At 50.3% G+C, this 24,042-nt stretch overlaps 1 protein-coding gene across 2 annotated transcripts in view; it reads left to right on the top strand.

Annotated features, from left to right (window-relative positions):
* PTPN4 (protein tyrosine phosphatase non-receptor type 4) overlaps positions 1-24,042 on the top strand; it is a 2,055,941-nt gene that overhangs the window by 1,481,091 nt on the left and 550,808 nt on the right. The gene's annotated exons all lie outside the window — the stretch shown is intronic.

Genomic DNA, 24,042 nt, shown 5'->3' with positions numbered 1-24,042 from the left:
CATCGGGCCTACTTCGTGCCCTCCGACCATGACTGAGGAGAATGAGGGTAGGTCCCTCTTCAAGCCCTGCACCAAATGCGGGCTACGAAACGTGTATGTGGAAGACAAGCACCTACAATGCCTCTACTGTCTGCAGACGGACCATAAGGAGGTGGAGCGTGTGATATGCCTGGGGTTCTCCAAGAAGACGACGAAGGATAGGCACAGTAGACTGTTCCGAGCAGGGTCATGCCTCACCCAGGACCGGCCAGTCAGAGGAGCGGTCTTTAAAGTCGGTTGAGGGCGCCTCACCCATGGGGGCCCAAGACGAGGCCAAGAACCGAGTCCACCGGGGTCGCCGCGGAAGCAGGCCCCAAGATGGATAGGGCGCGATCCACGCCACCCTCCGCTTCCGTTGCCAGCCGACATTCGAGCTCCTCATCAAAAACGAAATCATCCACCCTGGATAAACTGCGGGAGAAGTCTGAGAAACCGCAGGTAGAGGAGAAGGTGGCCAAACTGCCTAAGCAGGCACAGTTGGCGCAGGCTAAAACTTACTCGATGATGGAGTTGGTGGCAGCTGCTCTCTCGACAGCTAAGGGAGCTGACCCTGTGAAGGTAGCTCCAGCAGCACAGAAAGTATCCTTGGCCTCTATGCACAAGAGTGCCGCAGTGACTTTGGCAAAGACTGCGGGCACGCTGAAGGTGGGCAAACCGGCTCAGACCCCAGTTCCAACCCAAGGGGAGGAAAAAAGGGGGGGCGTGGAAGCCCCGAAACAGCCCTCCCAGGCCGTGGCTCAAGCCATGGAGGTCTCGTCTACGGACGACGAGGACCAGGAGTCCTTCGACACCCTCCAGGAGGATGTGGAAGAAGAGGGCGATGACTGAGACGGGCCTCATTTTTCGATCCTGCCAGTTCAACCGAGGGATGTGTCGCTGGACATTCTGTCGACCCGTCAAACTTTGTTGTTAGAGATTCAGAAGAGGATGCTACCGGGCCCCAGTGGTCGCCCAGACCACCATTCAGCCTCCAACTAAGAAAAGGAAGAGTCATCCGACACCCCCATTTCAACCCCCACACCCGCGTTGGTCACCATCTCCCCAGTAGACCCAGACACGGGGACGGATACGGCCACGAACATGGATGAGGATATCGTCGCAGCGAGTCTCCGCATTTGCTTAGAGCGGCCTTTCCATTCCACTCCATGATCTCAAGAGCCTCTGAGCTTTTTCAGCTTGTGCCTGAGGAACCCAGGAAAGAGGGTTACTTGTACCAGATGCGCGAAGACAGTAGGAAGACAATCTTGGTGATTGGAGGCTCGGAGAAACCCACAGCCGATCCTTCTTGTCCGGCTAACTATCGCCCAATTTCCATTACTCCCTTTTTGGGTAAACCCCTGGAAAAGCTGGCCATCTCTCAGCTAAATCTTCATTCCAATTCTGTTGGCTCTCTCCATGACCACCAATCTGGCTTCAGAGCTGCCAGAAGCACGGAAACTGCTCTCCTGAACATCCGTGAAGATCTGCTATCCAACCTTGACTCTAACATTCCCTCTGTCCTTATCCTACTTGATCTCTCCTCTGCCTTCGACACGGTCAACAACACCACCCTGCTCAACCGTCTCTGTGAAAACCTGGTTATCACTGATCAAGCTCTGGCCTGGCTGACCTCTTTCCTCTCTGATCGACCCTCCCAGGTACAACTTGGGTCCTTCCTTTCATCGATCTCCCTCTGTACCTGTGGTGTTCCCCAGGGGTCTAACCTCTCGCCCTGGCTTTTCAACCAATACCTGGCAGCTCTCGCCTATTGCATTTCCATTTTCTGCTCAAATTTCCAGTGCTATGCTGATGACACTCAACTCAGTTTTAGGCTGCCCTCGGTCACCTCCTCTCCCTCCCTCATTTCTGATTGCCTAATTGCCATTCAAAATTGGTGTACTGCCAACGATCTTTGTCTGAATGCCAACAAGACTGAGATCCTCATCGGTACACCTTCATCATCCTTTCCCCTGACACTCTGACCGGTCTCCCTTGGCCCTCCTCCTTCCCCCACCTGCGAGGCCAAGAACCTCGGGGTCATCTTTGACTCCACACTTTCCTTCTCCACACACATTTCTGACTTCTCTAAAAAGTCAAACTTCTTACTCTACCTCCTCAGAGGTATTCTGCCTTTCCTCTCCTTCCCCCCAGAAGCTCACTGTCTCTCAAGCTCTGGTTCTCTCCAGGTTGGACTACTGTAACAGCCTCTTTCTAAATCTACCTGCCTCCACTCTCCGCCCTTTACAACTAATACAGAACAGGACTGCGAGACTTGTCCTTGGCCTCAAGCCCTGGGATTGTATTTCTCCAGCTCTGCAATCCCTTCATTGGCTCCCAGTGGATGCAAGGATTACACTTAAAACCCCCTGCATTGTCCACAATGCTTTCTTGGGCCTGGGTCCAAAATACCTTCAACTATCCCTCCGCAAATACCTCCCCTCTCGAGCCCTTCGCTCCTCTAACTCCCTCAGGGTCAGTTGTTTTTCAAAGAAACGAGCTGGGGACAGATCTGTCTTCGGCTGGGGCCTCCCTTTGGAACAGCCTACCGGCAACCTTGAAACTTGAGGAGAAGCATCTCCGGTTCCGGAAGCACCTCAAGACCTTCCTCTTCGCTTCCGCCTTTGCCCCTCTTCTCCCCTGCTGACCTGTTTTTCTCTCTTGGCACTGTGCACCTGGACACCCTCTGTCCTTCAAACCCAGGTACCTGCTCACCCTGCCTCCCTCCTGCACTGCCTCCGGGCCTCCCATTGCACTGGGTTCTGTATCTGTACCCATACAGTCCCCCACTCTTCCTCTGCACTTATCAGATATACCTTATCTGACTAATCTTGCACTTGCCACTTGCTGGCTGCACTACCACTTTTTCATTGCCTGTATTTATTCATGTATTTAACATATTATTTTCTCTCCTCTGTTCTGCACTTTCTACTTCTCCCCCTTCCATGCACTTTCCCCCTTTTTCCTTCTCCATGCACTTGCGCGTTCTTAATGTCCCTGGGCCTAGTAAGATCATTGTTTTTATTTTTTGTTCTCCCTTGTTCCCCTCCCTTTGCTTGGTCGTGCTCTGAAACACTTGTGTACGTGTGGAATATAAATAAAATATATCATATCATATTCATACCGCCAACCTTCCAGATCCACGACCCAGGAAGCCTACAGACGCCTTTCCCATGCCTACATTAGCAGAGGACAGAGTCGCTGTCACTCGCAGGGCAGGATGCCAGCTCAGAAACAGGCCTGAACCGGCCGGGACATCGGGCCACCACACGTGCACCCCAGTGGGCGGCTGGATGACGAGGTTTCGTCAGTGAGTGGAAGATCATCACCATTGACAGATCGGTGCTGGACGCTCAAGCCCTAGGACACACTCTGGAGTTTCAACACAGGTGTCCGCGGATCCCTCCGGTATCCCGTTAGGAGCAGCACATTCCTCTGCTCCCGGAAGAGGTGCGAGCCATGCTACGAAAAGGGGCTATAATTAGTTCCCCAACGGCTCCGGGGCTCCGGAGTCTATTCCAGATACTTTCTGGTCTGGAAGAAGACAGGGGGCTGGAGGCCCATCCTAGACCTGCAACGTCTCAACAATTATTTAAACTCCCAAACGTTCAGGATGGTCACGTTGCAGCACATGGTCAGCCAACTGGAGGAAGGAGACTTCTTGGCGTTGCTGGACCTGGAGGATGCCGATTTCCAGGTCCCCATACACAAGAAGCATCAAAGGTTTCTGTGTTTCGTAATGCAGGGCCAGCACTACCAGTTGAAGGCCCTAACTTTCGGTTTGAAGTTGGCCCCCAAATTGTTCACGAAATGCCTGGCACCGGTGGCAGCACGTCTACATCTGCAGTGTATACACATTGACTCATACCTCAACGACTGGCCAGCTACTAACGGATCTGGGAGTCCTGCTTGACACCATCTCAGAACGTTGCAAACGAAAATGGAACCCACGATGGTCCGATAACAGGTAAGTGGTCTCCTAGGGATGCAAGCGTGGTTTGAATGCAGCGTGACCCTAGACTGATGAGTGGTAGCTTGTCTAACCTTGTCCTTTGTCTTCTCCGCAGGAATCGACTCTGTGGATGAGGAGCGCGGCGTCTGGATCAAGATCGCTGAGTTCCAGGGAACAAATCTGCAGATGTGCCAATGAACACCAGATTCCGGAAAGTGAACGTGCAGGAGAAACGCTGGGATTCAAATGGTAAGTAAGCTGGTTCAAGTGGCGGTGAGCTTCACGTTGCATGTGAATGCAAAGTAACGCGAAGCGCTGGCATTGAGGCTAGCACGGCTTATATAGCTGAGAGCTTGACGCCACGGCCACTGGTTCTGGCCTGCCTGCCACGCCCTGCAGTTGCTAGAGTTTGCATGTGTAGTCTGGCCCTGGGGAGCCCCACCCAACGATCTGCTCGTGGAAATGTTCCCGAAATAAAAGCATGTGGAAGGTTCTTACAAATAAAGCGCTCTTGCACAATATTAAAGTGTTCCTGCTTACATTTTTACATGAGCCTGGCACCAAAGGCGCCAGGACTTAGTCCAGCTGGTTGGTGTGGTGACTGTGTTTTTGGGTCAGTGATCATGACACAAAGTTTGTCGGAATTCCACCTCAACGAACCTTTGGTGTTGCCTGTTTTTTCCCTGAAGCCTTCGACACTGGCTAAAGGGCTTTGCACTCTCAGGACGTTGCTCATGCCCTGAAGTTCTATGTGGCCCGCACAAAAGGTTTTTGGAAGACTTCACAAGTGTTCCTGAACTTTGGTCATGTGAATCATGGGAAGGCCTTGTCCAAGGCTTCCATCTCAAGGTGGCTCTCCGGCTGCATCGTGCACGGTCATCGGTTGGCGAACCGACCGCTGCCCGGCCATCCGAGAGCCCACTCTACCGGAGTGATCGCTGCGACGACCGTGTTCCTGTCTGGTGTGTCCCTGCAGGACATCTGCAGGGCTGCTACATGAATGTCCATGCGCACCTTCACGAAGTTCTAATGCGTCAACAGGGATTGCAGGGAGGAGTCCAGAGTCAACCAAGCAGTGCTGCGCAACCTGTTCACTTGAGGCGAGTCTGTTCCAGAGGTAAGAGTTGTTGAGCCTTGCAACCTCCCCTGGTTGTGTAATGTTGTACTGCTATGTATTTGTGAGCATGTGAACACATGCCAGACCCCATGCTGGAGAAGGAACAAGTTACTTACCTGCAACTATTGTTCTCCAGCATGGGTCTAGCATGGATTCTTGGTCATACTGCCACTTTATGTGGTTACCAAATCTGAAGATGGCTGCCAGAGGAAGGGCTTAGAGGTCAGTCATTGGATGGGGGGTAGTATGACGCAGAGGACAGTGATTGGTTTAAAGGAAAAATACAGTTTATAAGTTTAAGTGAAGCTGTTTGGCTTTTACCGAGGATTCCCAGCCTGACTGGAAATATTTATGAGCATGTGAATCCATGCCAAATTCATGCTGGAGAACAATAATTACAGGTAACGTGTGCCATGGGATGTTCTGGGTGTGGGGTTTGGGTTGTGATACAGGAATGCAAAGAGCTTTGGTGACACCTAAGTTTGGATTGAAGAGTGTGGATTGAAGAATACGGTAGAGTTCCTTTCTGATCTTCGAGTGTCGGCGCATCTGAATTTACACTGGGATGGTGTTTGAGTAGCCACTGGCGAAACAAGGGAAACCCTCTTTCGTTTTTTTCCTTACTTTTCCTTGCGTGCCAATTTTGACACAAGACTTATGGTCTTGCTTTTGTAGAAGCTTTACCCACTTGAGCTACAGAGTTTTGCCTCTAGGTAGGAATTTCTAGTTTGCAATGGACTCCTTCCTCCCATGGATTCCTAATCTGTGATATCAATCTCCCAGTGAGCGGCTGTTTGGAAATGTTTCCCCGGCCAACGGGCTACAGGGCAGCTGTGTGTCGCTACGGCCAACGCCTCTGCACACCCTCTGCCAGACATGATGTTGGTGCCAGTATATATAGAGGCGCCACGCCACCTGACCTCAGTTCTTTTTTCTGTGCACTGTGCCTGCTTTAGGAACACCACTCGTAAACTTGGTTTGAGGTCTCAAAATCTTTCACTTCTATTTTTCGTAGTTGTCGCAATGCTGAATCCGACAAAGCCTCTGGTTTCAATTCCTGCGCGGACTGTGGACCTCAAATGTCCGTTGCGTACCCACACCTCATTTGCCTTTAGTGTCTTAGTGAAGGCCATCACACACAAGACTGCGTGTCTGATCCTCACAGAGACCTCGGGTTTCAAGCCATTCACTGATTGTCGACGCCAGCTGTCTGTTTCTGACCCCCAAAGATTATCCGCCTCCAGCCCATGCTTGCCTTTGGACCCTCAACCTGTTGAAGGTTTGTCAGCCTCTGGTGAAAGGTGCTATAAAATGTGTGGGCTGCTCAAAACAAGGCAATGGCTGGTACTCAATAAATGGCATGCATCCTATACTGGATCTGCAGCTCTTAAACCTGTACCTGCGCAAGAACAAGTTCAAGATCGTTAAACTGGCCCAGATTTTCCAAGCCCTGGACCTGGAGGACTGGCTGGTTTCACTGGATCTTCAGGATGGCTACTTCCATGTGCCGATTCACCTAAAGCACGGGAAGTACCTGAGATTTGTTGTGGGCCATTGCCAATACCATTTCAGGGTCCTGCCACTCTGTCTTCAGCATCCATGGTCATAACCAAGGTGCTGGCAGTGGTTGCGGAGGGAAGGCACTGGGTCTTCCAAGCTTGCACCCAGACCAAGCTTAGTCACATCTGTTCCGCACATGCAGCCTTTTGCACAACTTTGGCTTATCCCTGCTCTTCAAGACGTCTCCCGTTTTGTGGTCGTAGTCCCTCTGATTTATCAGGGCAGTCTTGGACACTCGCCTGGGCAGGACTTTCTCGTCCGAGTATCGTATGATGAACATCTTTCGGATGGTCCTCCAACCCCAGGCAAATGTTCTGACTCAGCCTTACTGCACTTGTTTGGTATTATGGCCTCCTGTATTCTGGTGGTACCGGAAGCCCGGCTGCACATGAGGTCCCTTCAGTGGCTCCTCTGTTGCCAGTGGTCTTAGTTTCTGAGGAATATGTGTAGATCTCAGTTTCCCAAGACCTCGCGCAGTCGTAACTGCGAGACAGCCAGTTGAAGGAGTTGTTTCTTTGTTTACCATAGCCTCAGGTAACCATGATCATTGATTCTTCCTTGATAGGTCAGAGCACACTAACCTGTCAGACCTAATGGTGAGCAGACTTTCGTCTGAACACATCTACTTGCTGATGTTGAGGGCAATTAGGATGGTCCTGGTTGCCTTCCTCCTCTCTTTGAAGGGCAAGTATGTACCTATCGTGGCAGTCTACACTCTACTAATTAAACAAGGTGGTGTGAGGTCCTTGTTTCTATGCAGAGATGAAATGCAACTGTGGTTCAGGGTGCTGGAGAATGACATGTCTTGCATTGCGGTTTATATTGTCTGAACAGAGAATGTCATGGCATGTGCCTTGAGTAGACAGACTTTAGCCTCCCACAAGTGGGAGCTCTATCAAGATCTTTTGGAGGCGACCATCTCCTGCTAGGGGAGTTTTGAGGTGTACCTCTTTGCCTCCAGTGTGAACAGGAAGTAGGAGGAGTTCTACTCCAGGAAATGTCCTCGGCAGGGAGCTCCAGTGGTTGTGTTGACGGTTGACTGTAAGTTTGACCTCCTATGTGCTCCTGCTGATCCCTCTCATTCCGCAAGTTCTCAAGAGACCACGGTCAGGGTTGCTGGCCATGCCCATTTACCCCCCCCCCCCCCGCCCCAAACACTTCCCGAAGAGTGGACCTACTCTCGTAGGCAGAGCAGTGGGACCTCACTTCGCACCTCATCAGTCTGAACCTTCGTGTTTGGCTGCTTAGAGGCAAATATAAAAAGAGTGGAGACTTGTGAGATGACATCCTGGATGTATGTCTCTAAACTCGCAGGCCTGCCAGTCCGATTACAGATTGCATAAATGCTTGCCAGGAGGGAGATCTGAATTCTTTCATTTGTCACATATCCTCTGCTTTAGATGTTTTGCTTTCAATTCACCAGGGTGGATGTAAAGACTGGAGGGGGGGTATCCGTACTTCTGTCCTCTTCTTTGGTGGGGAAAAGAGGCATACAGCACCCCAGCCAACGTTCTCTATAGTAGCTTGAACGAGCAACCAAGGCTTGAGCTCTCAGGAGGTGATGCAGGCTGGTTCTTAAGTACAGTGAGACCCCAAGCCCCCACAAATGAATGTCCACACACTTTTAGGTGATAACACAGCTTCTTTATATAAAATAAGGTTCAGATAAATATATACACTTTGTACTCGTGCAATTCTATTCAAATAATGGCAAAAATATGTATACTCTGTGGTACCACACAATACTTAGATTCATTAATAATGCACCAACTGCTGACATTTTTTAAAATGCATAGCAATCATCAGGAAGGAGTAAGTTCATAGGAAGTAAGATTTGTTTCAGAACATTGGCAGTATACTCTCTTTAGACTTTAGACTTAAATAGTGATATTGTGTGTTGATCCTCCCCCCACCTGTGCAACCTCTAAAGGAAAAGTCAAGGTGTACTTTATCTTGTCTATTACAGCCCAGTCCAAATAGGTTCAATAATGCTCTGCTTTTCTTTTTATAGGTTCCTCTACCCCCAAAGTACCTGAGATGCCACAGGAAAACGGGATCCACAATGAATATAGGACCCCTGGATGATTCCTGAGGCTGGAAGATTCTCTTCGTCATCACAGTACCGCTGGAGCCTTGGCATGCAAAGAGGTGGAGGTTCTTGGCTTAATTCGATAGGAGCGTTGAGGATGGGCCCCTTTTTCGAGGAGTCGTTCCTGGGATGTCGAGGCCAAGAGCAAAAGGGGAACCAGACAGTGCCAGAAAGGCAGCACTTTCGGTCTTCGTGGTGGCCTTTGCTGGCGGGTGGTCGTTACGCCGGCTGTGGCTGTCCCACGAAGGTGAAACTTGCTGTGGACTCCGAAAATGCCTGGCTGAAGAGGATAAGACCCTTGCAGACCTTGGATTCCTTTCCGTGACAAGGGGTACAGTGGCAGGAGTAGGTTTCAGGATTTTACGGTTTTCCAACTCTTTTGGTTCTTCGGTGCTGCAGTCACAGCACAGACCTCTGGATGACTTCTGGTGACCTGGACTTGACCACTGAAACTGTACTGCAGACCCTCACCAAGGCTTGACCCTCGGGACGTCTTCTTTGGATTTTGGTGGCGGGAAACCCACCAGCGGACCTTACTCCTGCACACAGCGAACAGGGATCTTCTTCGGCTGGAAAAAGTGACCAGATGTCATTCCAGGGATGTCCATTGAAAGATTCTTTGGGTGGAAATTGTGCATCTCCGGTTGTCTAGCAGCACTATGCGAGTGCCCCCTGCCCCTCCTCTTCTGGGCGATGCATAAGAATCTGGATTCCAGCAGTCACAAAAAGTCCTCCGGACCCTGGGTGACACAACTGGACTTGTTTGGATCGAGATGTCCAGACACTCCTGGACTCAAAAAGACTGCTTTGCCGGACGGCAGGCACACAGGACTGGCTTCTAGGGTACTTCTGATGAGTATCGGGTGCCCAACCGTCCCTCGTAGCTTGGGAAGAGGTTGCATAATCAGGTCCTCTCTTGGATCAGTCCTTGGAAGAAAACAGCAGCTTTCGGATTTGGTGAAGGAATGCAGCAGAAGAATTCTTCCCCCAGCTGGACTCCAGGAAGCAGCTTCTTCTTGCTTCAGCTTTGACTTCAGCTTCTGTAGAAATTGGTGAGTGAGGGGTCCCTAGTTATACATATTGGTTCCCCATTCACTCAGGCAGAGTCTGACTCAATCAGCCATGCACAAGTGCATTCATGCTGGTAGTCAATCAGGCTCCCATGCCTTCAGGCCATTCACCCAAAACCAGACACCCATAACACGGAATTTGGATTGGAGTAAGCACCCTGCCTTTCAGAACCCTACACTGCATTCATTCCAGTGTCAGTCATTGCTGGCGCCAGGCATTGTAACACAAACCAAAACCAGACACCCACAACACAGAATGGGATTTGACTTCACACTCCATTCATACAGGCCCCACCCCAAGGGTGTACCTACAACACACATCCCCTGCTAAGGATCCGGTCAGTCTGGCAGGAGGCAGCCCCAGAGCCATATATGGTCTTTCCACCCAACAGCCAGTCAGGGAGAAAGGGACTTCCCAGGACTTTTGGGGGAGGAGGAGGTGAACGGGCAAGAAAAACCAAGAGGCTTCAGTGGCAATCTTGCCTTTGTTCAGGAATCCATTGATTCCTCTGGCAGGGGCTGTGTATCCCAAAAATAGAGGGCACTCTGAGCCACTGCCAAGTCAGCATGTAGCTGCCACAAGCCCATACCCTGCTCTGTGGGCAAAATACAGGTGCTCAAAATCACACATAGGAGGTACAAGGGTGTATCCCCAACCATAGGTGCCAAAAGAGTATGCCATGGGTGTTTTTCACCAAAAGGAAAAATGAAGAGCTGCACTGTGAGACAGGCATGGTATCGATAGGCACAGACACAGGTGATGCAGTTTGAAAAGCTTGGTACAATGGATCAGGATGGGTGAAAAGCCTGTCTGTCCCTACGCTATGGTGGTATTGTCCTGCCTAAATAAACTAAGGAACGTCAGTCAGTGTGTCCAAATGAAGTCTGTGTCCAAACCTATGCTTGCCCTCACAACTCAGAGAAGACTATAGTGAAGAGATGGTTCAACTAAAAAAGTGTCTAACATAAGGTTTGGAGCAATCACTAGCTCCCTTCCCCAAGTCCGGAAATAGTTCCTTTCACAAGGGCTGGCAAGACTTGTATATTCTGCGGGCTCCGTCTCTGCTTCCAATCTGTATGGACTTGTAATAGTTAAGTTCAGTTCAACACAAAAGTTAACAGGAAGTTCAGGGTTCCCTTCCCCAAGCTTCAGACACCAGTTCATGAAAATCCTTAGCTGGTTAAAGCTCACAACTCGTAAGGTTCACAAGAAACAGTCTCAGCGTATGCATTTCAAGTTCAGGGTTCCCTTCGCCAAGTTTAACACAGGTCTTCTTTACAGCACAACATTCACAGGTTCTTCTCACCTGATCTTTCGTTTGAGCCCTTCCTGGTCGTGGCGCAGTTTGCAGACCGCACAGTCCACCCACTACAGGTCGCGCAACCGGCGGCTCTTTATGCTTGGCACAGTGTTAGGCCTTATAGCTTTTCGTGATATGTTAGGGCTTCCTGGTCTAGGCGCAGTTTTAGACCACACAGTCCAACCATTACAGGTCACGCAATCAGTCACCCTGGTTCTGCCCTTAGCCTCTTCTTGGTAGTTCACTTCACTTTCACGTGTTCTGGGCACTTTTCTTGCCCCCTGTAATACTTTAGGATCTTTACCTCCTTTCAAGGGTCTGTTTGCATCATTGTTTTCTCCTATAGGTTCATTCTCTCAGACTCATACTTCCTTTTTGGTTTGCGTGCCTAATTTTGGCTTCAACGTTCACTATGCACTTTTCATACTTTTGCTTCTACTTCGCCAGCTCTCCTCGGCAGCTTCTTACCTTTTCATTCAGCGACCTCGGGAGTGTTTCACTAGTTTGAGAAGATGCTGTATGTGATTACTTGGCTACTCTGTATCAATGCAGAGTAGACGTGCACTGGGTTTCCTTCATACTTTGAAACTCACCAGCGGTACCGTCTGAGCCCCTGGCGTTCTCGGCCTCATTTGCTGAAGGCAGGGCTCTGCCACCTACCCCTTGGTCAGTCTTGGACTGGTGCTCCCAGCCACGGTGACGAGCAGTCTCTGGCCACAAGGAAAGGGACCGCTCGCACACACGGCTCCCTTTGATCCTTCTCTCCGGCTCCCTAGCCGCATGCAATCTATCTACATTCTCGCACAGACCTCTGGGCATTCGGTGCTCCGATCTTGTTGGGACATTCACAGACTGGATTGGCCTCCCTGCTGCTCCACGCTCAGCTGCTTCCTCTACTGCTTGTTCTCCTGCTGCCTGGACTTTTATACACCTTTACCCTGTTAAGGGTTCTCGGGTGTATCTCCTTTGATTGGCTTGCCTGACTCCAATCAAGCCAATCACTGGGACATGCCTGACCTTCAAAGCCTGTAGGCTTCCTCTTCTTCATCCCAGTACCATAATGGTTTCTTTCATGGGTAATCTTCACTCTAAGATGCCTCTTTCTCTTTGCAGTAGTTTGTATTTTGTGAAGGGGTAAGGTACAGTCACAGTAGCCTACAAAGGCAGAGAGTGGGGGGGTAGGATGGATCCTCGTAGGGGCAGGGGGAATACCATATCTCACCCTCTGGCACCCTCTCGCCAGTCCCCAGAGGCCCTCTACTCAGGTGATCCTCCCTCCCTTGTCCACCCTCAGGGTTAGGATCCAAAAGCGATGGCCCTTCCCTGACCACTTGAACAGAGGATCCCGGGGAAATCGGTGTGAAAATGCAGTTTGTTTCTCAGAATTGCCAAAAGTCCAGGCTGGACCTCTGAGGCAGAAAACATGCAGAAAACACACAGAGAAGTGGTAGGACAAGTACTAGAGACCATGTCCCTCTAAAAGGCATTTCCAGAATTACAGCGAGCCTGCAGATTGGACTGGAAAGGGGTATCTGGCTACTTTCTCGGTTTGCAAAAGGCCCCCTGATCAAGGCTCTTTCTTCCCAATTCCCACTGTAACGCAATTTGTTGCTGGGATTGTCTCATCGGTTTCCATCATGACATTTTCTGGTTTTGCCATGGGCTTTAATTCATTGTTGACTTTCCTTATGGGTGCTCAGTTTGGGTCCTTGCATTCATATACTCTTAGATTGCTTACCCTTTTTGTGTGGGTGAGCTTTAGGCGTTATATGTTATATGTTAAACCTCTTCATACAAAAAATAGAAGAATATATAATACAATACTAACAGATTAGTGGTTTCTATATATGCACAACTACCCACACACCCCTATTACTATTTTTATTTATTGGACAATTTGTATGGTGCCTATACACAAGTGTTTCCAGGCCGCCACAAGGCAACATGGGGGGGGGTGAGGATAGGAGAAAAAACAGCAGTAATGGTCGTACTAGGTCTTGTGACATTCTTACTGTGCAAGTGTAAAGACAAGAAGTGCAGGTGAGGGTGGAAGTAGGGGAAAAGGGCTTGGGTGGGAGAGCTTAAGTTCAGGAGTGGGAGACCAGGGGGATGAGCAATAGCAAGTGCAAGGGGAGCCACAAGGCAAGTGCTGGGGGAAAGTGGGAGATGGAGGGTAGGTTCAGTGGACTGGGTAAACCAGACACAGGCTAGGCTGGGAAGGGAGCCTGAAGGCAATTGCAGGTAGGGATGCTGGGGAAACTGGTCAAGGAGGGCCAGGCCCCCGTAAGACTCATAAGGGACCTGATGCCAATCTCAGCGGCAGAGGGAGTTAGCAAGGGAGGGGGACAGGGAAGGAGGAGAAGAGGAAAGTCTTGAGAAGTTTCCCGAACTTAAGATCTGGCTCAAGTCTGAGGTGGGCAGGGTGGACATTCTAGAGTTAGGCTCCTGCCGAGTAAAGATATTTCCCTCCCACTCTCTGCTTGGAGAAGCATTTGACCTGCTGGGAGTTGGAGCTAGAGGACCGAAAAACTCTAGCTTGGAGGTATTTAGGGAGAGAAAGCTGGATGTAGGGAGGTCCCAGGCCCCATACAGCCTTGTGGATGATGCAAAGGGTCTTGAATTTGATCCTTCTGGTCAACTGGAGCCAGTGAGGAGAGTTTAGGGCTGAAGAGATGCGGTCTCTGGGCTTGAGGCCAAGGATAAGTCTTGCAGCCCTATTCTGGATTAGTTGAAGAGGGCGAAGGGAAGAAAGAGGCATTTTGAGGAAGAGGATGTTGCAGTATTCCAGCCTAGAGAGAACCTTGTTCTGGAGACCTTGAGCTTCTGGGGGAAGGTGAGGAAAGGGAGAATGCCTCTGAGGAGATGAAGCAGAAAGTTGAACTTCATGGCAAGGTTTGAGATGTGCAGGGAGGAGGAGTTAGAAGAGTCAAAGATTACCCCAAGTTTTTTTGCCTCACAAGAAAGAAGGGGAGGGGATCCAAGAAGGGTGGCTAGATAAAGGGAGGGAAACGGGAGTAGGTGTCCCAATAAGAAGGATCTGTCTTACTGGCATTAAGGCAGAGATCATTAGCAGAGCACCATGTTTCAGTAGCAGTCAGGCTTCTGAGAGGTAGGAGAGGAGGTAGAAGGGAGCTTAAAGGAGAGCTGAGTGACATCAGCATAACATTGGAAGTGAGGAGAGAAGGTGGAGAATCAAGTGGGCCAGAGGGGCCAGGTAGAAGAGCCATGGTGATATGATATAGACCTGAGGGACGCCACGGGTAGAGAGTGAGGTGGAGGATAGGTTTGCTTATAGGATGAATCATGAAGATTCAACCCTAATACCTGATGGGTCTTGATTCAAGTTTTAATCAATGCTATTATAATCACTGTAGATCTCTCCCTATTCCCTCCAAAATAAGCTTTACCCAGAATCTCTCACTCATGATTATATTGGGATCATTTTAGTAGTGTTTAAAAGAGGTTAGTCTCCAGTGCAGTGTTCCCTTACAGATTGTGAACCAATGATGTAAGGATTCTCTATAAGGTGCTACTTTACATAATCCGCACGCTCTTTCCATAGATGATAGACCTCTAATCGGCACCCACCTTTCCAATTATCCCAATAAGTTGAGGCGAAAATGGCAAAAAATGTTGCGATATGTGGGATTCAGGAACCTAACTAGGTATGCTGGAACCTCTGTATTTGGTTTACTCCAAAGAGAAGGGGACACTGAGACTCTCCCCTATCTCACAAAAGATCCATCCATCTATTCTCTGCCTCATCCTCGCAAGGCAGAGGAGAGATTCCATACACTGAATCGGGCTCTCTGATATCATGTCTTAGCTTTCTGGTGGTTATTATGATGCATGTGCTTGCAGGGCTGTGACCAAACCGTCTTTCGAGGTGGATCATTCTCTGCTTCTCAGAATTATATGATTTCACTGAGACGGATGTGCCTTGAAGTTCTCGTGGCTCATTCTAGCAGAGGTTTGGCTGCCACCTCTGCCTTTAAAAGGGATTAACTGTCTTTGACACTTGCTCTGCGGCTTCGTGGGCTTCTCTGCACATGTTTACCTAACAGTACATCTTCGGCTCCCTTTTGGGGGAGGACGAATGCTTCCTCAGAGTGGTCCTCCAGAGTTTTCTTGTGTAGGTGGAGTCCTCTTGCTCTCCTCCCACTTCCAGATCCAAGTATTGCTATGGGATTTTGTCATAGTCCCTGGGAGGAAAGAATCAATTTGAAGAAGAAATTACTTACCTCTCAATACCTCTCAATAATGTTCTTTCGAGGGGATTGTGTCTTCCAACGTGTTCCACATCTATGACAGTAATCACCACAGCTGTGCTGCTTCAGAAACATTTTCGGCGTCTGTGTCCTGCGTCGATACGCTGTCTCGCGAGGGCCTCTGTCGAGCGCCAACGTCACCGGATGTTCTATGTAGGACGCACGACGCCCGTAGCCTCAGTTCCGTTTTTTCCGCCAACGTGTTCGCTTCGGAATCTCGGCGCACCTCGGTTCTTCTCCTGTTGAATCGGTTCTTCGTACATTGGTTAATTGTGAAATATGTCTTTGTCATCTTCTACCCCGAGGTCGGGCTTCAAGAAGTGCCGGGACTGCAGTTCCAAGATGTCGCTTACGGACCTGCATGACGTCTGCTTGTGGTGCCACGCCACCGATGAATGGCAGTCTTTGACGTCGAAGGCCTTGCGGGAGCGGAAGAAGTTGTTGTCGGTAGGTAGGGTTTCCAAACCCTGTAAATCGAAATCCGCTGGGCTTTCGACCGACGATTCGAGGGGCGACTCTCCGCGTCGGTGTAAATCCAGGGGGTCTCGGTCCCGGAGTGGTTCCCGCCATTCCTCTGCCTCTTCTAGGCATTCGCAGAAGCACCGTCACCGGTCGCCTTCCTCGTACGAGGACTCCACCACACGGCGGGTAGCTTGTCCCAACAAGCATTCATCTCCGGCATAATGGGACGCATTTCGCAAGGAGATGATGGTGATTTTCAAATCGCAGGGCACTGTTACATCCGCGCCTTCGAGAGAAGCCGGCAAGGAACGCGCTAGGGCCACCGCTCGCACGCCTTCGGGCTCGGGCGGTCGGCGCGATCTTCAGGAGCCGTTGAGGTCCTGATCGGAAAAGGTTGATTGCACTAGCCGTGCCAGGTCCAGGTCCCGGTCCTCGATGCCCTCGAGACCGTTGGAGCCTGTGAGGCCTTCTAAGAAGGCATCGACGCCATCGGAGCCATGTCTGTCCAGGGACTCTCTCGAGGCTCCGCCTCCGAGGAAGTCGCCGAGGCCTTGGAAGGACAGGCTCGGGGCTCCGGCCTCGGAGCAGTTGTCGGCGCCTTGCTCGACGTTGACGCCCTCAAAGCCTTTTTGAGGAGGCTTTGTTGGAGGTGCCCCGGAGGCCGGTGGAAACTCAGAGGAAGGCCCTTGGTAAATCAGTGAGGCCTGTGTTTGAGCCTTTTTCTGTACCCTCATCCAGGGATTTATTCCAGCCTTTGGATTACATCTCAGAAGTGGATGAAGTGTCAGATGTAGAGGGGCTTGTTCTTCCTGAGGTTCCTGATGACCTGTTATCGGGTCATAGCCAGATGGAAGACCTGCGTCAATCCTTACATGACGCCTTTGGTCTGGACACCTCTCCGGAGGTTGAGTTTGGCAGGCCTGAGCCTGGTACACATGCCGAGCCGTACAGGCGTCTCATGTCGAGGGTGACGGAGTACTTGGGGTTGTCTGCGCCACCTGTGGATTTTCTGCAGGATGACCTGACAGATATTTTGGACCAAGGTCCACCCACTGACCCGGTGCTGCCATTTCATATGGCCTTACAAAGAAGGGTGGCAGCGGCTTGGACTGCTCCGGAGAGTCTCCCGGCAGTGAATAAGTCACTACCAAATAAATACCGTCCAGCCAGTGGCGACCCCTGCTACTTGTCTACGCACCCCACTCCGGAGAGTTTGGTGGTGCAGGCGGCTACGGCCCCAGCAAAGCAGGCTGCATACCCTACCATCCCTCCGGAAAGGGACGACAAGAGCTTTGACCGTTGGGCGAAGAAAGTGTTTTCATCTGGGGGTATGGCTTTAAAGGCAGCCAACTCCGTTTGTGCTTTGGCAAGATTCACTCACACTCTGTGGAACTGTGTATCTTTGGCAGCTGACCATATTCCCAAAGAGGACGAACGGGATGGTTTTCTTGCCCTCGTTCAGGATGGCAAGGATGCCATGTGTGAATCAGTTCAGTCGGGTCTGGACGTGGCAGAATGTGTCAGCCGGTCCGTGGCGGCGAGCACCGTGATACGCAGGTTTGCGTGGTTGCGGAATTCGGGATTTGCTCCTGATGTACAGTCCCGGCTTCTCAACATGTCCTTTGATGGTTTCCATCTTTTTGGCAGCAAGGCTGACAAGAGCCTTGAGAGGTTGCAGACCTCCAAAGCTGCAGTGAAGTCGTTGAGCGCTGCAGTACGTCAACCTCTGCCTTTTCGTCCTAGGGGACAGCAATGGAGGGGAAGTTCCTTTCGATACTACTCTTCCTTTGGTAGAGCGAGGGGAGCTGCCAGTCAAAGGGGCCACCGTAGGAGTACCAGAGGTGGAAAACAAGGTACTTGAGGTGCCAAAGCTGCTTGGGCAGTTGCCTCTTTGCTCTCAGGCACTGCCGCAGCCGCATCCGCTCAGTCATGAGGCCCTGTCCCATGGTTCGCTGGTTGTGGGAAGGCTGGCGCAGCATCTTGTAGAATGACGTGCCATTACTTCAGATGTGTGGGTTCTGGAGATCATAGCCCACGGCTACTGTCTTCCTTTCCGGCAGAGGCCTCACAACAATCCACTGGGGAAGCTCTTTGAAGTGTCCGAATCCACTCCTTGCGCAGGAAATCGAATCCCTGCTGGAGAAAGGCACCATAGAACTGGTGCCTGTAGCGGAGAGGAACAAGGGATGGTATTCCCCATATTTTTTGATCCCGAAAAAAGACGGGGGGGATTGAGACCCATCATGGACTTGCGTGGTTTGAACAAGCTTCTCAGGAAGGATAAGTTCAAGATGGTCACTCTCTCTCTCAAGTCCTCCAGGCCCTTCAACTTCAGGACTGGTTGGTGTCTCTCGACCTCAAGGATGCTTACTTTCATGTGCCGATTTATCCCAAGCACAGGAAGTACCTGAGGTTCGCGGTTGGCGACTCGCATTTTCAGTTTCGGGTCCTGCCATTCGGATTGACCTCCGCCCCGAGGGTCTCCACCAAGCTGATGGTGGTGGTGGCAGCGTATCTCAGGAAAGGTGGGATTCACGTCTACCCCTACCTGGATGATTGGTTGATCAGGGCGCGCTCTCCCGAGCAAGTCCTGGATCATCTGTCAGTCACCTACCACTCCCTTCACAGGCAGGGCTTCTCCCTCAACTTAAAGAAGTCCCACTTGACACCTACCCAGTGGCTCCAGTACATTGGAGCAGTGCTCAACACATCCTTGGGGCGGTGTTCGCCCCCCCAGGGGAGGGCTCATCACATTCTGCAGATGGTGGACAAGTTTCAACATGCCCAGAGTCTCCCGGTGTTAGAGTTCTTGAGATTGCGCGGCCTCATGGCATCCTGCATTCTACTGGTGCCAGAGGCCAGGCTGCGGATGAGATCTCTGCACTGGGCTCTCAAGATGCAGTGGTCGTAGTCCTCTTGCAGGGTGTCGGATCCTGTTCAGGTCCCACCCTCGGTCGCCCAGGATCTTCTGTGGTGGGCTGTCGAAGGCAATCTGAGGAAGGGGGCTCCATTTTGGCTACCCTGGCCGGAGGTGACGATCGTGACGGACACACCCCTCACGGGATGGGGAGCTCATGCCAACGAGTTGACAGTCAGCAGTCGTTGGTCTCCGTCGGAATCCAGACTCCACATCAATCTGTTAGAGCTGCAGGCTATCAGGCTAGCCCTGAAGGCTTTTCTGCCGTCTGTGCGGGGGAAAAATGTCCTGATTATGATGGACAATACAGTAACAATGCACTACCTCAACAAAAAGGGGGGGCAGGGTCACTCCCACTGTGCAGAAAGGCGATGCAGCCCTGGTTCTGGGCCATCAAGCAGGAAATTTCGATCTCGGCAGTTCATCTGGCCGGAGACGAAAACGCGGCGGCGGACGCTCTGAGGAGGCAGAGCACGGTCTCTCGAGTGGGAGCTGGCTCAGGAAGTTCTTTTGGAGATCTTCGCCCTTTGGGCGACCCCACAAGTGGATCTCTCCGCCACCAGTGTCAACCGGAAGTGCGAAAGGTTCTGCTCGTGGGAATTTCCTCTTAAGAGGAGCCTTGGGGGATGCGTTCGTAGTGGAGTGGTCCTTCCCACTGCTGTACGCGTTTCCTCCAGTCCTCGTCATTCCGCAAGTGTTGCGGAGGTTACAGAGGTTCGGTTCCCGAATGATCCTCATTGCTCCGGCATGGGCCAGGAGAGCGTGGTACCCGGACCTTCTAGACATGTCCATCTGCCCTCCATGCCGACTTCCCGGAAGGGGGGGTCAGGTTCTCCATCCAGAGATCAAGTCACTCAGCCTTCATGCTTGGTATCTGAAAGGTTGAGGTACAAGGATTGGGACCTCCCTGAAGCCGTGATGGAGGTGTTGCTTTCGGCCAGAAGGCCAGCAACAAAATCCCTGTGCCGTTGGAGAAAGTTCTGCGACTGTTGCAGGGTACAGAATGTGGATTCTTTTCAGTGTTCAATTCCTGTGGTTCTGTCTTTTTTGCTTTTATTAGCCCACAAGGGCCTGCAAGTGGGTACCATTAAGGGGGACCTGGCGGAGCTATCAATATTTAAGCGCTCATCTGAGGAGTGTTCTTATTTTAAGATCCCTTTGATTTCTCAGTTTCTCAAAGGGCTAACTAATGTGTTTGCATCGTCACCTTTCCAGGTTCCGGGTTGGGATTTGAACTTGGTTCTAAAATTCCTAATGGGAGCTCCATTTGAGCCCTTGCATTCTTGCCTATTGAGACAGTTGTCCTTTAATAGTGTATTTTTAGTTTCGGTTACTTCCGCTCACAGAGTGAGTGAGTTGCAGGCACTGTCCTTATGGTTCGTCCTTCTTTTCTTCCGAAGGTTGTTTTGGAATTTAATTTGAGCCAGAAGGTAATTCTTCCGGCGTTTTATCCTCCTCCGCATCCTGGTAAGGAAGAGGAGAGGCTCCATAGATTGGATCCTAGGAGAGCTTTAAGTTTCTACATCTCACGCATTTCCCGGGTCAGAGTGGACGATCAGCTATTTGTAGGATACGCTGGAAGGTGTTTAGGTCAAGCTGTTTCTAAGCAGACCTTGTGCCGTTGAATCATCTTTACAATCTCTGAATGCTACCGTCTGGCGGGTAAGAACCCTTTGGTGGGCTTACGGGCTCATTCTACTAGGGGTGTGGCTTCCTCCACTTCTCTGCAGAGGGGTGTTCCCATTCGTAATATTTGTGAAGCAGCCACATGGGCCTCTGCCAATACTTTTATAAAACACTACTCCCTGGATTCTATCCATGGGCAAGATTTAGCCTTTGCTCTATTCTGCCATTTGATTGGGCATTCTAAAATTCTAAATTCTTTTCCCACCTCCATACGTGGGTACTGCTTCGGGAGTCTGTCAAAGATGTTTTTTTTTTATTTAAAACATATTTTTATTGATGGTCTCAATGTGCATTGGCGCACAGTGAACACAATATACAATCGCGTACATAACAATATCTTCATTGAATGATTAACAGTTGTCATTTAAATAGTCGTTTCAGTATCTGAAAGCATATCACAGAGGTATGCCCTGAATGGGCCCCAGATGTCTTTTGGCCTACTCATGCTCGGTTGGGTCAGCACATATTGCTTCTCGCATTCGTTTATGTAGGTTAACTCCCGTAGGAAGGCGTCCATGGTGGAGGCGGCTGGACTCTTCCATGCCTTCAATATACATCTTTTAGCTATGACACAGGACACGTTAAACAGCCTTCTGAGTTTTTCAGAACATTTACCAATGTCACCGAATAAGTATTTTTGTGGGGTTAGGTGCGGGGGGATATTTAGCATATTTGCAACTCCTTCCCAGAACCGCGCCACGGCTGGACACTCCCAGTACATATGATAGGACCCCGCTGCCGGGAACCCACACTTGGGACACTTGCCTGGTTAGTCAGGCGTGAATGTAGCTATCCTACCAGGGGTGTGGTGCAGCCTGTTTACAATTTTAAACTGTATTTGACGAAGCCCGGCATTGAGGGAGACTCTTTTCGTAAGCGCACAGTATCTCGCCCACTTTTCTTCTGGTATTGGCATTTTCATGTCAGTTTCCCATTTCTCCCTCACCTGGTTTACCACAACGGAGTGAGTCTGTATTGCCTTATAAAGTTTGGAAATTCCCAACCCGCCCCGTGTAGTGGCCAGCCGCAAGCACGGGTGAGAAGGGGGTTCGTCTGGAAATGACGGCCAGCGCTTTTGATATGCAGATCTCATTCGATAATACTGCAATGTCTTCAGCTGCCCACCTCCCATGCCTCTAGTGAACTCTGCAAGGGTCGCAAACTTCCCTTCTATGTACATGTCACCTATTTTCATCTCCATGCCCGGGTCCCATGTTTCCTGTATGTCGGTATCGAACGTGGGGGGGAGGCCAGGGTGTTTCCACAGGGGTGTATCTGGGTTATACGGGATCTCTATTTTCAGTCTTTTGTATATTGCTCCCCAGGCTTTCACCGTGCAACTCACAGGGTCGAATTCGCAAGAGTCTTTATGTCCAGTATTAAAAATCACTGACCTGATGTTCGTGGGCTCGGTGGTGTATTCTTCTATTTGCGTATGAGGGGAGTTGTCACATTCATCGTACCAGTACTTTGCAAATTGTGCTTGTGACACAGTGTAATAGAGCTCAAAGTCTGGTGCAGCTATTCCCCCTTCTCATATGGCTCTGTCATCTTCTCCCAGCTGATTCTGGCCGTCTTCCCGTTCCACAGAAAGGATACCACCATGGAGCGAAGTCTAGAGAAGAACTCTCTCCCCGGCCATATAGGGATATTTACAAATAAGTATAATAGTTTCGGAAGTACAATCATTTTAAGAATGGCAATTCTACCGTGTAATGAAATTGGGAGACGCCTCCAGACCTGCAATTTAATGTTAAGTGTATGCAGCGTCTGGTCGTGATTATCAATGTATAATGTTTGACCAGCACCCCAAGGTATCTGATGTGGTGTTCAGACCATTTAAGGCCACACATGTGAGCTGGACATTTTGTGGAAGGGGTGAGCGGGAACACTTCTGATTTGGAGCTGTTGACCGTGTATCCCGGGTATTCTGCAAATTCGTTGATGTCTGTCATGATGGGAACAATGTTTTTATCGGGTTCTCAAACATAGAGTAGAGTGTCATCCGCATATAATATTATTTGGGTGGCTCCCTTCAGCGTTATGCCCCTGTTGCCATGTCTCAACTGTATCGCCGGTGCCATGGGTTCAATTGTCAAAGCAAAAAGGATAGGGGAGAAGGGGCACCCCTGTCTGGTACCTCTGCCCAGTTCAAACATTTGAGACATAGTTCTATTCGTGTATACTTTCGCACATGGAGCTGTATAAAGCAATTTGACATATTGAATGAAACATGGGCCAACCGCAAATGCCTCCAACACCAAGAACAAATACTCCCAGGAAACCGAATCAAACGCTTTCTCGGCGTTGAGGGAGATCGCCACTGCTTGTTTGTTCGGGTTAATCTGTGACATTATGCCAAATAGCCTACGCAAATTTAGGGCGGTGGACCTTTGGGGAATAAATCCGCTTTGATCTGTGTGTACTAATAGTGGCGTGATGGGTAGCATACGGTTTGCCAGCATTTTCGCAAAGATTTTTGCGTCCACATTTATCAGGGACAGGGGTCTATAGGATGACATATCTTGCGGCGGGCGTCGAGGTTTGGGCAACACCGTGATTATGGCCTCGCGCATTGTTTGTGGCAACGTTTGTTTACCCAGGGCCTCCCCCCACACCTCCAGCAAAACAGGGACCAGTTCTTCCCGGAATTCCTTGTAGAATTCCACTCCCAGGCCGTCTGAGCTCGGCGCCTTACCAGACGCGAGCCCCTTGATCGCCTCAGTGAGCTCCTCTGCCGTGACCGGTTGCTCCAATATCAGCCTATTTTCTTCTGTGAGTTTGGGGAGCTCCAAGGTGGCTAAATAAGCTTTGATCTCATCAGGGGATTTCCTATCTTTATTCGCATATAGTGTTTTATAGAACTCTACAAATTCATCGTTTATTCCCTGTTCGCTTGTTACCATCACATTTTGCGCCGTATGGATCGATGCAATCGGGACCACATGATGCTCCTGCTTAACCAGATTGGCCAGCATTTTCCCTGCCTTATTCCCCTCCCCGTACCTCCGAGCCCTGGAAGGGGCCGCTATATAATGTATTTCCCTTACCGCCAGTTTGTCAAATTCCCTGAGAGATTTATGTATTTCAGCAAGGGTGTCTCCACCATGTGTCCGACCATATGTCTCCTCCAGTACATTCAGTTCCCTCTCCACCCTCTCCATGTCCCGGCGTACCTCCCTTAGAAGGCCCGTAGTTTTAGATATTAAGACCCCTCTTACCCACACCTTGAATGTTTCCCAGACTGACGAGATATGGTCAACAGACCCTATATTGTCTGCAAAGAAATTGGCAATGTCTGTGTGTAGGCCTTCCGCTACGTTTGGGTCTTTTAATATACCAATAGGCATTCTCAACCTTCTAGTCGGCTTAGGGACGTCCCCGAGGGTAATTTCCATGGTCACGGGGGAGTGATCAGATAAGGTACGGGGGAGGATTTCGCAACTCTGTCGGGCGTGTGTAGTATTTGAGGGGACAAACCAATAGTCTATACATGACTCACTATCATGTACGGAGGAATGGAACGTGTAACGCTTGCTTGTTGGGTGGAGCTCTCTCCAGGCATCTAGCAGGGACAGCTGCTGTGTTACCTGCTTCAGAGCAAG

This window comes from Ambystoma mexicanum, chromosome 9 (genome assembly GCF_040938575.1).
Source record: "Ambystoma mexicanum isolate Mex_15411 chromosome 9, UKY_AmexF1_1, whole genome shotgun sequence".
Taxonomy (NCBI): Eukaryota; Metazoa; Chordata; class Amphibia; order Caudata; family Ambystomatidae; genus Ambystoma; species Ambystoma mexicanum.
Note: the sequence above shows the minus strand (reverse complement) of the source record. Positions and strands in the feature narration are given on the sequence as shown.